Genomic DNA, 16,710 nt, shown 5'->3' with positions numbered 1-16,710 from the left:
CTCTTAGATCTCATTCTCAGATCCGTGATTTTCATGGATGTGTGAATGGATCTATAAAACTGTACGAGTCCGTGAACCATCCGATAAAAAGATCTGGCAGCACACGGACATTTCACACAAATGTGAGAGTACAGCCTAAGGGATTTTACAGATAACATCATCACTCCAAGTCACACAGCGCAGATACAGAATAATATCTACATCCAGGCACTTACCGCTGACGTCTCATCTGATCAGAGTCGGTTTCTGCTGCTTCTTCTCCATCTGGTCAGACCTTCATGTCGACATCTCCCAGCCACGACTCGTCTTGTCACGATGATCTCCAGCCTAGAAAATAACAAGGTCACATATTGTATGTATACATGTGTCTCCCCCGCTCTGCGTCCTCGAATACAGATATGTAACCCCCCCATTAATATACTATTAACCACCTAGTAATCAAAATATAAAGTGGTAAGCAGCACTGTGCCCCCCATTAACTATAATCTGCACCGGCCAATAATATAAATTATTCAGTCTCTGTGACTCTCCCCAATTAACTGTAAGGCTATGTGCACACAGAAAACATACAAGGCTTAACAGTACAAGCAAAGTGAAACCCCCATAATTGCTCTCTCCCAGCACCCCCATCATTGCTCTCTCCCAGCACCCCCATCATTGCTCTCTCCCAGCACCCCCGTCATTGCTCTCTCCCAGCACCTCCATCATTGCTCTCTCCCAGCACCCCCATCATTGCTCTGTCCCAGCACCTCCATCACTGCTCTGTCCCAGCACCCACGTCATTGCTCTGTCCCAGCACCCTCATCGTTGCTCTCTCCCAGCACCCCCATCTTTGCTCTCTCCCAACACCCCCATCATTGCTCTCTCTCTTAGCACCTGCATCATTGCTCTGTCCCACCACCCCCATCATTGCTCTCTCCCAACCCCCATCATTGCTCTGTCCAGCACCCCCATCATTGCGCTGTCTCAGCACCTCCATCATTGCTCTCTCCCAGCCCCCCATCATTGCTCTGTCCCAGCACCTCCATCATTGCTTCTCACAGCACTCCCATCATTGCTCTCTCCCAGCACCCCCATCATTTCTCTGTTCCAGCACCTCCATCATTGCTCTCTCCCAGCCCCACATCATTGCTCTCTCCCAGCCCCCCACCATTGCTCTGTCCCAGCACCCCCACCATTGCTCTCTCCCAGCACCCCCATCATTGCTCTCTCCCAGCACCCCCATCATTGCTCTCTCCCAGCACCCACGTCATTGCTCTCTCCCAGCACCCACGTCATTGCTGTGTCCCAGCACCCACGTCATTGCTCTGTCCCAGCACCCCCACCACTGCTCTGTCCCAGCACCCCCACCAGTGCTCTGTCCCAGCACCCCCACCATTGCTCTCTCCCAGCACTCCCATCATTGCTCTCTCCCAGCACCCCCATCATTTCTCTGTCCCAGCACCTCCATCATTGCTCTCTCCCAGCCCCCCATCATTGCTCTGTCCCAGCACCTCCATCATTGCTTCTCCCAGCACTCCCATCATTGCTCTCTCCCAGCACCCCCATCATTTCCTCTCAGCACCCCCATCATTACTCTGTCCCAGCACCTCCATCATTGCTCTCTCCCAGCCCCCCACCATTGCTCTGTCCCAGCACCCCCATCATTGCTCTCTCCCAGCACCCCCATCATTGCTCTCTCCCAGCACCCCCATCATTGCTCTCTCCCAGCACCCTCATCATTGCTCTCTCCCAGCACCCCCATCATTGCTCTCTCCCAGCACCCCCATCATTGCTCTCTCCCAGCACCCCCATCATTGCTCTCTCCCAGCACCCCCATCATTGCTCTCCCCTTCCCCACCATCCCCATCATTGCTCTCCCCAGCTCTAGCCGCCCCATTATTGCTCTTCCCAGCCCCATCCCCTCCCCAGCATTTCAGTAAAAAAAAAAAAAACTTACTTCAGCTCGCTCCCCTGCAGCAGCATCCTCCTGGTTGCCGGCAGCTTTCTTCCTGACCCAGGCGCGCGCTGCATGATGACGTCATCAAGCTGCGCGCGCCTGGGTCAGGGAGGAAGTAGAGGATGAACCCTGCAGCTCCGCTGCTATTCTCCTCCTGACAGCAGTGGAGCTGTAGGGATCACTCCCTGACCGCCGCGTGCAGGGAGCAGCTGCACCTTGTGGGCCCCTTGGTGAAGTTGCATGGTGGGGACCCGGCGCAGCTGCACCGGTGGCGGTATATCCACCCCTGGACTGCTATGGGCCCCCTCGGCTCACGGGCCCCATAGCAGTCGCCTGGTCTGCCGCCATTGGCAGTACGCCACTGTGTACGGCATATACAGTGTGTGTGTGGTGTGTACGGTGTATACAGAGTGCGTGTGTGTGGTGCGTACGGTGTATACAGAGTGCGTGTGTGTGGTGCGTACGCTGTATACAGAGTGCGTGTGTGTGTGGTGGTGCGTACGGCGTATACAGTGTGTGTGTGTGTGTGTGTGGTGTGTACGGCATATACAGTGTGTGTGTGGTATGTACAGCGTATACAGTGTGTGTGTGGTGTGTACGGTGTATACAGTGTGTACGGTGTATACAGTGTGTGTGTGGTGTGTACGGCGTATACAGTGTGTGTGTGGTGCGTACGGTGTATACAGTGTGTGTGGTGTGTACGGTGTATACAGTGTGTGTGTGGTATGTACAGCGTATACAGTGTGTGTACGGTGTATACAGTGTGTGTGGTGTGTACGGTGTATACAGTGTGTGTGTGGTGCGTACGGCGTATACAGTGTGTGGTGTGTATGGCATATACAGTGTGTGTGTGGTATGTACAGCGTATACAGTGTGTGTGTGTGGTGTGTACGGTGTATACAGTGTGTACGGTGTATACAGTGTGTGTGTGGTGTGTATGGCGTATACAGTGTGTGTGTGGTGCGTACGGTGTATACAGTGTGTGTGGTGTGTACGGTGTATACAGTGTGTGTGTGGTATGTACAGCGTATACAGTGTGTGTACGGTGTATACAGTGTGTGTGGTGTGTACGGTGTATACAGTGTGTGTGTGGTGCGTACGGCGTATACAGTGTGTGTGTGGTGTGTATGGCATATACAGTGTGTGTGTGGTATGTACAGCGTATACAGTGTGTGTGTGTGGTGTGTACGGCGTATACAGAGTGTGTGTGTGGTGAGTATGGCGTATACAGTGGATGTGTGGTGCGTACAGCGTATACAGTGTGTGTGGTGCGTACGGTGTATACAGAGTGCGTGTGTGTGGTACATACGATGTATACAGACTGCGTGTGTGTGGTGGTGCGTACGGCGTATACAGTGGATGTGTGGTGTGTACGGCGTATACAGTGTGTGTGGTGCGTACGGTGTATACAGAGTGCGTGTGTGTGGTGCGTACGGTGTATACAGAGTGCGTGTGTGGTGTGTACGGTGTATACAATGTGTGTGCTGCATATGCCGTATACATTGTGTGTGTGGTGCGTACAGCGTATACAGAGTGTGTGTGGTGGTGCGTACAGCGTATACAGAGCGTGTGTGGTGCGTATGGCGTATACAGAGTGTGTGTGGTGGTGCATACAGCGTATACAGTGTGTGTGGGGGGGGTGCGTACGGCGTATACAGTGTGTGTGTGGGGAGTGCGTATGGCGTATACAGTGTGTGTGGTGTTGCATACGGCGTATACAGGGTATGTGTGGTGAATACGGCGTATATAGTGTGTGTGTGGTGCTTACGGCATATACAGGGTGTGTGTGTGTGTGTGTGTGGTGCGCAGGGTGTATACAGAGTGCGTGTGTGTGGTGGTGCGTACGGCGTATACACTGTGTGTGTGTGGTGCGTACGGCGTATACACTGTGTGTGTGTGTGTGTGTGTGTGTGGTGCGTACGGCGTATATAGTGTGTGTGTGGTGCTTACGGCATGTACAGTGTGTGTGTGTGGTGCGCAGGGTGTATACAGTGTGTGTGGTGGTGCGTACGGCATATACAGTGTATGTGTGTGTGTGGTGTGTACGGCGTATACAGTGTGTGTGTGTGGTGCGCAGGGTGTATACAGAGTGCGTGTGTGTGGTGGTGCGTACGGCATATACAGTGTATGTGTGTGTGTGGTGCGTACGGCGTATACAGTGTGTGTGTGTGTGGTGCGCAGGGTGTATACAGAGTGCGTGTGTGTGGTGGTGCGTACGGCATATACAGTGTATGTGTGTGTGTGGTGCGTACGGCGTATACAGTGTGTGTGTGTGGTGGTGTATATGGCGTATACAGTGTATGTGGTATGTACGGCCAGGGGCATACATAGGAATCATGGGGCCCCATAGCAGAAGCTCTAATTGCCCCCCACCCCCCCCCCCCAAAAAAAAAATTAAATAATTGTCGGGGTCACCAAAGATCAGATCTCACAACTTTCCATCCTTTACATAGTAATTTTCCTCCTGCTGACGTCCTAGATCTCTTTCATTGCCCCATAAAGTGTGATGCCAATAAAAGGGCCCCCCAAACACAGTATAATACCCCCATGGTGAATTCCTCCACATGCACAGTATAATGACCCTACTGTACCCCACCTCAACTCCCAGGGTAAAGTATGCTGACCCCAACACAGTATGATCCCCCAACTGTGAGCCGCTAGAGAGGATGGTACATAATAAGGGAGGGTGTTATACATAATAAAAGAGGAAACTATATAACTAAGGATGGCGCTATACATAATAAGTGAGTGCACTATATACTAAGGGACTGTGCTATACATAATAAGGCTACATTCCTGCATCTGTGTGCAGTGTCGGTGTGCTGCCCTGCATTGAGCATGTCCTATTCTAATCCTCAATATTGGATCAGAACAGGACATTCTCTGACCCTCTTAGATCTCATTCTCAGATCCGTGATTTTCATGGATGTGTGAATGGATCTATAAAACTGTACGAGTCCGTGAACCATCCGATAAAAAGATCTGGCAGCACACGGACATTTCACACAAATGTGAGAGTACAGCCTAAGGGATTTTACAGATAACATCATCACTCCAAGTCACACAGTGCAGATACAGAATAATATTTACATCCAGGCACTTACCGCTGACGTCTCATCTGATCAGAGTCGGTTTCTGCTGCTTCTTCTCCATCTGGTCAGACCTTCATGTCGACATCTCCCAGCCACGTCTCGTCTTGTCACGATGATCTCCAGCCTAGAAAATAACAAGGTCACATATTGTATGTATACATGTGTCTCCCCCGCTCTGCGTCCTCGAATACAGATATGTAACCCCCCCATTAATATACTATTAACCACCTAGTAATCAAAATATAAAGTGATAAGCAGCACTGTGCCCCCCATTAACTATAATCTGCACCGGCCAATAATATAAATTATTCAGTCTCTGTGACTCTCCCCAATTAACTGTAAGGCTATGTGCACACAGAAAACATACAAGGCTTAACAGTACAAGCAAAGTGAAACCCCCATAATTGCTCTCTCCCAGCACCCCCATCATTGCTCTCTCCCAGCACCCCCATCATTGCTCTCTCCCAGCACCTCCATCATTGCTCTCTCCCAGCACCCCCATCATTGCTCTGTCCCAGCACCTCCATCACTGCTCTGTCCCAGCACCCACGTCATTGCTCTGTCCCAGCACCCTCATCGTTGCTCTCTCCCAGCACCCCCATCTTTGCTCTCTCCCAACACCCCCATCATTGCTCTCTCTCTTAGCACCTGCATCATTGCTCTGTCCCACCACCCCCATCATTGCTCTCTCCCAACCCCCATCATTGCTCTGTCCAGCACCCCCATCATTGCGCTGTCTCAGCACCTCCATCATTGCTCTCTCCCAGCCCCCCATCATTGCTCTGTCCCAGCACCTCCATCATTGCTTCTCCCAGCACTCCCATCATTGCTCTCTCCCAGCACCCCCATCATTTCTCTGTTCCAGCACCTCCATCATTGCTCTCTCCCAGCCCCACATCATTGCTCTCTCCCAGCCCCCCACCATTGCTCTGTCCCAGCACCCCCACCATTGCTCTCTCCCAGCACCCCCATCATTGCTCTCTCCCAGCACCCCCATCATTGCTCTCTCCCAGCACCCACGTCATTGCTCTCTCCCAGCACCCACGTCATTACTGTGTCCCAGCACCCACGTCATTGCTCTGTCCCAGCACCCCCACCACTGCTCTGTCCCAGCACCCCCACCATTGCTCTCTCCCAGCACTCCCATCATTGCTCTCTCCCAGCACCCCCATCATTTCTCTGTCCCAGCACCTCCATCATTGCTCTCTCCCAGCCCCCCTTCATTGCTCTGTCCCAGCACCTCCATCATTGCTTCTCCCAGCACTCCCATCATTGCTCTCTCCCAGCACCCCCATCATTTCCTCTCAGCACCCCCATCATTACTCTGTCCCAGCACCTCCATCATTGCTCTCTCCCAGCCCCCCACCATTGCTCTGTCCCAGCACCCCCATCATTGCTCTCTCCCAGCACCCCCATCATTGCTCTCTCCCAGCACCCCCATCATTGCTCTCTCCCAGCACCCTCATCATTGCTCTCTCCCAGCACCCCCATCATTGCTCTCTCCCAGCACCCCCATCATTGCTCTCTCCCAGCACCCCCATCATTGCTCTCTCCCAGCACCCCCATCATTGCTCTCCCCTTCCCCACCATCCCCATCATTGCTCTCCCCTTCCCCACCATCCCCATCATTGCTCTCCCCAGCTCTAGCCGCCCCATTATTGCTCTTCCCAGCCCCATCCCCTCCCCAGCATTTCAGTAAAAAAAAAAAAAACTTACCTCAGCTCGCTCCCCTGCAGCAGCATCCTCCTGGTTGCCGGCAGCTTTCTTCCTGACCCAGGCGCGCGCTGCATGATGACGTCATCAAGCTGCGCGCGCCTGGGTCAGGGAGGAAGCAGAGGATGAACCCTGCAGCTCCGCTGCTATTCTCCTCCTGACAGCAGCGGAGCTGTAGGGATCACTCCCTGACCGCCGCGTGCAGGGAGCAGCTGCACCTTGTGGGCCCCTTGGTGCAGTTGCATGGTGGGGACCCGGCGCAGCTGCACCGGTGGCGGTATATCCACCCCTGGACTGCTATGGGCCCCCTCGGCTCACGGGCCCCATAGCAGTCGCCTGGTCTGCCGCCATTGGCAGTACGCCACTGTGTACGGCATATACAGTGTGTGTGTGGTGTGTACGGTGTATACAGAGTGCGTGTGTGTGGTGCGTACGGTGTATACAGAGTGCGTGTGTGTGTGGTGGTGCGTACGGCGTATACAGTGTGTGTGTGTGTGTGTGTGGTGTGTACGGCATATACAGTGTGTGTGTGGTATGTACAGCGTATACAGTGTGTGTGTGGTGTGTACGGTGTATACAGTGTGTACGGTGTATACAGTGTGTGTGTGGTGTGTACGGCGTATACAGTGTGTGTGTGGTGCGTACGGTGTATACAGTGTGTGTGGTGTGTACGGTGTATACAGTGTGTGTGTGGTATGTACAGCGTATACAGTGTGTGTACGGTGTATACAGTGTGTGTGGTGTGTACGGTGTATACAGTGTGTGTGTGGTGCGTACGGCGTATACAGTGTGTGGTGTGTATGGCATATACAGTGTGTGTGTGGTATGTACAGCGTATACAGTGTGTGTGTGTGGTGTGTACGGTGTATACAGTGTGTACGGTGTATACAGTGTGTGTGGTGTGTACGGCGTATACAGTGTGTGTGTGGTGCGTACGGTGTATACAGTGTGTGTGGTGTGTACGGTGTATACAGTGTGTGTGTGGTATGTACAGCGTATACAGTGTGTGTACGGTGTATACAGTGTGTGTGGTGTGTACGGTGTATACAGTGTGTGTGTGGTGCGTACGGCGTATACAGTGTGTGTGTGGTGTGTATGGCATATACAGTGTGTGTGTGGTATGTACAGCGTATACAGTGTGTGTGTGTGGTGTGTACGGCGTATACAGAGTGTGTGTGTGGTGAGTATGGCGTATACAGTGGATGTGTGGTGCGTACAGCGTATACAGTGTGTGTGGTGCGTACGGTGTATACAGAGTGCGTGTGTGTGGTGCATACGATGTATACAGACTGCGTGTGTGTGGTGGTGCGTACGGCGTATACAGTGTGTGTGGTGTGTATGGCGTATACAGTGGATGTGTGGTGTGTACGGCGTATACAGTGTGTGTGGTGCGTACGGTGTATACAGAGTGCGTGTGTGTGGTGCGTACGGTGTATACAGAGTGCGTGTGTGTGGTGCGTACGGTGTATACAGAGTGCGTGTGTGTGGTGCATACGATGTATACAGACTGCGTGTGTGTGATGGTGCATACGGCGTATACAGTGTGTGTGTGGTATGTACGGCGTATACAGTGTGTGTGGTGGTGCATATGGTGTATACAGTGTATGTGGTATGTACAGCGTATACAGTGTGTGTGTGTGTGGTGCGTACGGCGTATACAGTGTGTGTGTGTGTGGTGTACGGCGTATACAGTGTATGTGGTGTGTACGGCGTATACAGTGTGTGTGGTGTGTACGGCGTATACAGTGTGTGTGGTGTGTACGGCGTATACAGTGTGTGTGGTGTGTACGGCTTATACAGTGTGTGTGTGGTGTGTACGGCGTATACAGTGTGTGTGTGGTGTGTAAGGCGTATACAGTGTGTGTGTGGTGTGTAAGGCGTATACAGTGTGTGTGTGGTGTGTAAGGCGTATACAGTGTGTGTGGTGGTGCGTACGGCGTATACAGTGTATGTGGTATGTACAGCGTATACAGTGTGTGTGTGTGTGTGGTGCGTACGGTGTATATAGTGTGTGTGTGTGTGGTGTACGGCGTATACAGTGTGTGTGTGTGGTGTACGGCGTATACAGTGTGTGTGGTGTGTACGGCGTATACAGTGTGTGTGTGGTGTGTAAGGCGTATACAGTGTGTGTGGTGGTGCGTACGGCGTATACAGTGTATGTGGTATGTATGGCGTATACAGTGTATGTGGTATGTATGGCGTATACAGTGTGTGTGGTGCGTACAGCGTATACAGTGTGTGTGTGTGGTGTGTACGGCGTATACAATGTGTGTGTGTGTGTGTGTGGTGCGTACGGCGTATACAGTGTGTGTGTGTGGTATGTACGGTGTATACAGTGTGTGTGTGGTGCGTACGGTGTATACAGTGTGTGTGTTGTGTACGGTGTATACAGTGTATGTGGTGCGTACGCCGTATACAGTGTGTGTGTGTGTGGTATGTACGGTGTATACAGTGTGTGTGTGGTGCGTACGCCGTATACAGTGTGGTGTGTACGGTGTATACAGTGTGTGTGGTGCATACGCCGTATACAGTGTGTGTGTGTGGTATGTACGGCGTATACAGTGTGTGTGTGTGTGTGTGGTGCGTACGCCGTATACAGTGTGTGTGTGCTGCGTATGGAGTATAAAGTGTATGTGTGGTGCGTACGGCGTATACAGTGTGTGTGTGGTGTGTACGGCGTATACAGTGTGTGTGGTGCGTACGGAGTATACAGTGCGTGTGTGTGTGTACGGCGTATACAGTGTGTGTTGCATACGGCGTATACAGTGCGTAATGCGTATACAGTGTGTGATGCGTACGGCGTATACAGTGTGTGTGTGGTGTGTACGGTGTATACAATGTGTGTGTGGTGCATATGCCGTATACAGTGTGTGTGGTGGTGCGTACGGCGTATACAGAGTGTGTGTGTGTGTGTGTGGTGGTGCGTACGGCATATACAGTGTGTGTGGTGCGTACGGCGTATACAGTGTGTGTGTGTGTGTGTAAATTAACCTTAAAGAGTAAATCAACTTTTGGGACGTTTTTTAATGTGATTTAGGGACATTAATTCTGAGCAGATTTGTGGGGACCCCAATCCTTTGCTCCTTTGCTTAAAAGACCTCCTAGAAGAGCGCAGCTCAGTAGATAGGAGAGTACACTGAGCGGAGCAAATGCAGCAGAAAGTCACAGTCATGTCTCCTCACCTCTTCACTTCTAAGAGATCTTCTGAGTGATCAGGGTCTCAGATTCGCACTAATCTGCTCAAAATTATAGGACCTAAATCATGTAATATATATCCCTAAATGCAAGTTACTTTTTAAACGTTTAATAGTTCCACTGCTTGCATCTAATCAGTACATTGGTTCCTATACGGTCCACAGTCTGATGATGACTGGTAACAACTCCCAGTATCTCCTTACCATTGCTAAGGACATACTGGGAGTTGTAGTTAAGTCCTCCATTCTCTGGAATTCCTATTGTTAGCAATGCCCTTCCTCCACCAATTGCAAATACAAAGGATCCATCCATGGGGTGAGATCTTGGGAATAATTGAATCGTACCTACATTTAAAAAAAAAAAAAAAAAAAAAATCTCCTATTCTTAATAATTACCATATTTTTCGGACTATAAGATGCACTTTTTTCCTCCAAAATTTTGGAGGAAAGTGGGGGGTGCGTCTTATAGTCCGAATACTATATTATTGTATGGCCGCATGGTGGTGGGTGTGGGGGAGCCGCAGGGGTGGATTAAGAGTAGCAAGTGCCCCGGGCAGTTTAGAAGGCACGGCCCCCACCCCCACACACACACACACACACACACACACACACACACACACACACATACACATACACATACACACATCCCCTGTGATAGATCATGTGATAGTTCACGTGAAATTAATTTGGCACAATATTAATTATAATAATTTTTTTAGGCTGTGTGCTCACTACGCATTTTTTAAGCTTTTCCGCAACGCCAATTCCGCTGCAGAAACGCTTAAAAAACGCTTGGTAGAAGGTCTGCCATGTTCCCCAATGATAATCCGCATGTGCTGTGCACATGCTGTGGAAATTTCCGCTGCGGATTATCATTGCGGAAAAATCCGCAGCAATAACAATTATTTTGCAGAAGCGCGGCGCTTTCGCCGCCATTGACTTGCATTGGAACACATGGAATCCGCATCACTGGATCTGTACATGCAGATTCCATGCGTTTCAATGTGCGGATGGTACCCGGGTTTGGAGAAAAGGAGACTCTCCTCCGGACCAGGGTACCATAGAACCTGTAAAAAAAGAATAAAATAAAAAATAAATATTATACTTACCTTCTGATGGCCCCCGGTGTCTTTATCCGATGCGTCCTGGCTTGCCGGCAGCTCACGATGGTCTGAAAAGGACCTGCCATGATGTCATTTAGTCATGTGACGGGTCACGCGACCGCTGACGTCGACAGGCCATCAGAAGGTAAGTATATATCTATTTTTAACCTTTCTTTTACAGTCACACTATATAAATCCATGCCGGTTGCATGGATTTATATAGTGTGACCAAGTTGTCAAGTACTTTCCAAGTGATGCTAAAATCGCTTGGAAAGCGCTTGTCAACCCGCATGCGGAAATGCATGTGAAGAACGCTTCACATCCGCATGTCCCTGGCAGGTAATTTTATGACTCAATATTGAGCACACGTAACCATTTATACACAGCAGGAGGCCGCACTGCGCCATCTATACATAGCGGGAGGCCGCACGTAGCCATCTATACACAGCAGGAGGCCGCACGCAGTCACGCACACACACAAACATATACAGACATATACATACACGCATAAACACATTTGAAACACAAAAATACATATAAACCGACATCACACAATGATATCTGCCTGCACACACATACATACATACACACAGACACACACAGACAGACACACACACACACACTCACCATCCCCTGGCTCGGCTCCAGTCCTCCTGGCTCCTGCTCCTCTCCGGTGGTAAGTAGCAGTGCAGGCCGGGCGCGCACTGCGTGACGTCACAGCTAGGAGACACGGCCGCACACAGGGCCGTGTCTCCTAGCAGTGACGCGGCCGGGCCAGCACAGGGAAGTTAACTGCTGCAGTGCTGGCCCGGCCGAAGAAGAAGCAGCGGCTGTGCACCGCTGCTGGGGGAGTGGTCCGGTATGTGCCGCGGGGCTGCACATATAATGAGGGCAATCCGGCCATGGAGACCCGAGGCCCCGGGCGGTAGCCCGGATTGCCCTCATTATAATCCACCTATGGGGAGCCGCAGCGGGGGATCAGCGGGGCGCAGGATTTTACAAATCGCAGAAAACCCATTTGATGTTAATTGTTTGGGCTTTTCTCATGCGCCGAGCATCACTCACGAGGAAAACAAGCTTCAAAGAACAAATGAGAGGAGACAGTCCATGCATTATGTGTCACGGTGGCGTGTCATTACCAACCCCCTTGCTGCAGCGCTCCCTAAATTCCTGACAATGTAGAAAAACCTTGTCCACACGTCACGGCTCTGAGCTGACGAGTCCTGGAGGATCGTGAGGTTCCTTCCTTACATCTCTCCTCAATTATCTCGGCTTCTGTAAAATAGGCCGAGTCTAATGGGATGAAAAATGCGGCTGCAGAATAAAGGTTCTCTGGCATTTATCTACTCTGTGATCACCGTTCCTAATCCAATCGTGGAGGCGTTCCTGGCTGTTACAAGGAATTAGTAGGATTACTAAAGTGTGACAGGCGAGGGTACAGCGCCTGTGCCTGTCATGGATTCTCAATAGAGGTGGCTGGGAATGGTCGCTCTCCACTGAAATGATCGGGGGGTGCACATACTTCCCACAAGAAAGCACTTGAATTGTCAAGGTCAATCTATTCTATAGCTGTAACTTTAGCCTTAAAGGAATGGATATAGTGGGTTACATCTGGTGCCTGGGGGGCAGTGTTTGGTATACTCTGTGACCCTCTGAAGAAGCTAAAAAAGTGAAACGCGTGTTTAGGAGAGTGGCAGGCACATAATGGGTAAGGATCTCCTCAATACTGGTACTCAGGCGCAAAATACGTAGAATTTACACTACACTAGGGATGAGCGAACCCCGTGGATGTTCGGTTTCGACCAAACTTTAGTCCAAAGTTTGGTTCGGGTACCAGAACTTGAACCCGAACCCCATAGAAGACAATGGAGACACAAACTTTGATGCTGTAAAATGGTTGTAGTAAGGGCTAGGAGGTCTCTCTCTCTCTTAAAACGGACTTGCCAGTGTTCGGAGTTCAGCATTGGACACTAGGTGTCCGGTATGAACCCCAAACTTTACAGTTCGGGTTCGCTCATCTCTACACAACACTCGTTATACTGTTGTACTGATCCATTACACGTCTAGTCCTTGTGATTGACTATATATTCATTGTTGAGGACGCTCTTGCAGATGTGTCTAATCTCTGATGTCACGCCATCTGGAGGCTGAATCTTGAACTAAGTGCTCTTGTAATACAGTCTTTAATATTACGCTAATAAAATATATACTGTATACTGTACAATAGCTTTCTGACCCCGTTACACAGTTTTTGAGCACTTGAGCTGAAGTTGTTAAAGCTCAATTGGTGTTTTGCATAGTCTGAGGGGGCTATAGGTGTAATTCTGCTGAGATTTTGACTTTGATGCGTGTTGCAGTTACATTGGCATAATACTCTGTTCCATGTACAATATTATGTAGAACAGAGTTTTGATTCTAAATGGACTGTAGATAAAACAGTATGTCCTGGAACAGTACCAATACACATGCTCTGTAACTTGCCATCCACTCTTTTGGAGTGGACGATTGCTCCTTATCAGCATTCTGTCAGCACTATAGGTCCCGGGACATCCTTTCTCTCATTACTCAGCACGTATTGCTTCCGCCATTGCTTAATGAAATGCCTGCAATTAACTGAAAGACTGAATCTCTGTTAAGCCTGCATATACAGTTTGACAGGCAGGAGCAGAGAGACGAAGGCCAAGCCCCACTTCCGGTAATCCATATAGGGGGGTTGCTGCTGCTAGAGACAAATTACACTTAGACAGAAGGGAGACCCTACCGGCCGACACTTTTAGGTTATCTAACCCCTGAAAAGTAACTCCAACTTAATTGAATTTTATAAAGGGATTTTGCACATTATCTATGGAATGAGATCAAGTACAGGGACCATTTAATTTGTATTAGGGCTCAACTCACCTGCAAACACCATGGGTTTCGCAGGCTTAAAGCCGGGCAGAGCCACTGGCTGCTTCAGTAAATGCAGAGTGTCTCCTATTTGTGCTTCCTGTGCGCCCTTCATCCCAGCCATTAGATAACCTACTTGCCCAGGATATCTTAGAAGCAATGAGAGCAATATATATTCACAATTAGTGCAGATTCATCAAATTCTACATTGAATATCAGGTACAGTTATATGAAAAAGTTTGGGCACCCCTATTAATCTTAAGCTTAATGTTTTATAAAAATTGGTGGTTTTGCAACAGCTATTTCAGTTTGATATATGTAATAACTGTTGGCCACAGTAATGTTTCTGCCTTGAAATGAGGTTTATTGTACTAACAGAAAATGTGCAATCTGCATTCAAACAAAATTTGACAGGTGCATAAGTATGGGCACCCTTATCATTTTCTTGTTTTAAATACTCCTACCTACTTTTTACTGACTTACTAAAGCACTTTTTTTGGTTTTGTCACCTCATTGAGCTTTGAACTTCAGAGCCAGGTGTATGCAATCATGAGAAAACCTACTTAAAGTGGCCACTTGCAAGTTGTTCTCCTGTTTGAATCTCCTCTGAAGAGTGGCATCATGGGCTCCTCAAAACAACTGTCAAATGACCTGAAAACAAAGATTATTCAACATAGTTGTTCAGGGGAAGGATACAAAAAGCTGTCGCAGAGATTTAACCTGTCAGTTTCCACTGTGAGGAACATAGTAAGGAAATGGAAGAACACCGGGACAGTTCTTGTTAAGGCCAGAAGTGGCAGGCCAACAAAAACATCAGAAAGGCAGAGAAGAAGAATGGTGAGATCAATCAAGGACAATCCTCAGACCACCCCCAGAGAGCTGCAGCATCAACTTGCTGCAGATGGTGTCACTGTGCATCGGTCAACTATACAACGCACTTTGCACAAGGAGAAGCTGTATGGGAGAGTGATGCGAAAGAAGCCGTTTCTGCAAGCACGCCACAAACAGAGTCGGCTGAGGTATGCAAAAGCACATTTGGAGAAGCCAATTTCTTTTTGGAAGAAGGTCCTGTGGACTGATGAAACCAAGATTGAGTTGTTTGGTCATACAAAATGGCGTTATGCATGGCGGCAAAAAAACACAGCATTTCAAGAAAAACACATGCTACCCACAGTAAAATTTGGTGGAGGTTCCATCATGCTTTGGAGCTGTGTGGCCAATGCCGGCACCGGGAATCTTGTTAAAGTTGAGGGACGCATGGATTCCACTCAGTATCAGCAGATTCTTGACAATAATGTTCAAGAATCAGTGACAAAGTTGAAGTTACGCAGGGGATGGATCTTTCAGCAAGACAATGATCCAAAACACCGCTCCAAATCTACTCAGGCATTCATGCAGAGGAACAATTACAATGTTCTGGAATGGCCATCCCAGTCCCCAGACCTGAATATCATTGACCATCTGTGGGATCATTTGAAGAGGGCTATCCATGCTCGACGACCATCAAACTTAACTGAACTGGAATTGTTTTGTAAAGAGGAATGGTCAAAAATACCTTCATCCGGGATCCAGGAAATCATTAAAAGCTACAGGAAGCGACTAGAGGCTGTTATTTTTGCAATAGGAGGATCTACTAAATATTAATGTCACTTTTCTGGTGAGGTGCCCATACTTATGCACCTGTCAAATTTTGTTTGACTGCAGATTGCACATTTTCTGTTAGTACAATAAACCTCATTTCAAGGCAGAAACATTACTGTGTCCAACAGTTATTACATATATCAAACTGAAACAGCTGTTGCAAAAACACCAATTTTTATAAAACATTAAGCTTAAGATTAAAAGGGGTGCCCAAACTTTTTCATATAACTGTACAAATCTACCATAAAAGAAGGTAGCAACGGCTCTGAGACCCAGCACTGCATGAGTTCACTACAACTATATACAGCTGGCACTAGAGGGCGCTCACTGGAGACAGACTTCTACTGCTGCGGTTGGGTCCAATACTAGCTGTACATAATCACATGTCAACAGCTCCCCCTGGTGGAGGCTGCATGCAGCAAAAATAGTATTTCATCTAGTTACATTCATTTAAGTCAGAAATGCTGTGACATTAGTCAGCACTGAATTTTGGATGTAAAACTATTTTGGATCTATCAACATATATGTTATAACTTCCCAGAGCCTAAATACCACATCAGAGAGCTCTGCTAATCGCACTGTAACAAGCTGAGAACCATCATGCGGCCACAACAGATTTGTATTGAATGGCAATAAAAACACAAAATTGTATTTTAATTTGCAGAACTTTCCATAACACAATATTGACATTTTATTTGCTTTAATAACAGATTCCCCTTTCAGCTCTGCTCTCTCCTGGGCACCAAACACACATGTATATTCATAGAAAGCAGCAGACAGGAGCATCAGTACTGCATGCAGGATTAGAGCGCCATCTAGTGGCACTATAAGAATATTCCTAGTGTGATAAAATGTCGCTCTATTATATCCTGCACAGGGTCGTACACAATTTTAAATGCTTTGGATATCGGAAAAAATTACTTTAAAAAAATGATGGAAAAACCCTTTTAAAAAGACACAGAAAGCAATAAGGAAAAAGCACAAACAAAAGAAGTGGTGCTGAGATGGGCCGGCTGCAGTTTATGCAGATCCTTGGGTGACAAAGTGCATGTGGGATAATCTTCACTTTTACAATTTGTTTTTATCCTTGCCTTCTAAAAGGTATAAAACTTTTTTTCCCAGTAGATTCGTTGTATCTGGGC

At 48.6% G+C, this 16,710-nt stretch overlaps 1 long non-coding RNA gene across 1 annotated transcript in view; it reads right to left on the bottom strand.

The window, feature by feature from the left end:
- Positions 1-212: 212 nt before the first annotated feature.
- Positions 213-16,710, bottom strand: part of LOC141201382 (uncharacterized) — a 1,200,242-nt gene continuing 1,183,744 nt past the window's right edge. Inside the window, exon 3 of the long non-coding RNA XR_012272934.1 lies at positions 213-327. This is a non-coding gene — a long non-coding RNA (uncharacterized lncRNA). The remainder of the gene's footprint in view (positions 328-16,710) is intronic.

The sequence above is a fragment of the Phyllobates terribilis genome, unplaced genomic scaffold, assembly GCF_046119375.1.
Source record: "Phyllobates terribilis strain yellow unplaced genomic scaffold, ASM4611937v1 Scaffold_110__1_contigs__length_5578470, whole genome shotgun sequence".
Lineage (NCBI taxonomy): Eukaryota > Metazoa > Chordata > Amphibia > Anura > Dendrobatidae > Phyllobates > Phyllobates terribilis.
Note: the sequence above shows the minus strand (reverse complement) of the source record. Positions and strands in the feature narration are given on the sequence as shown.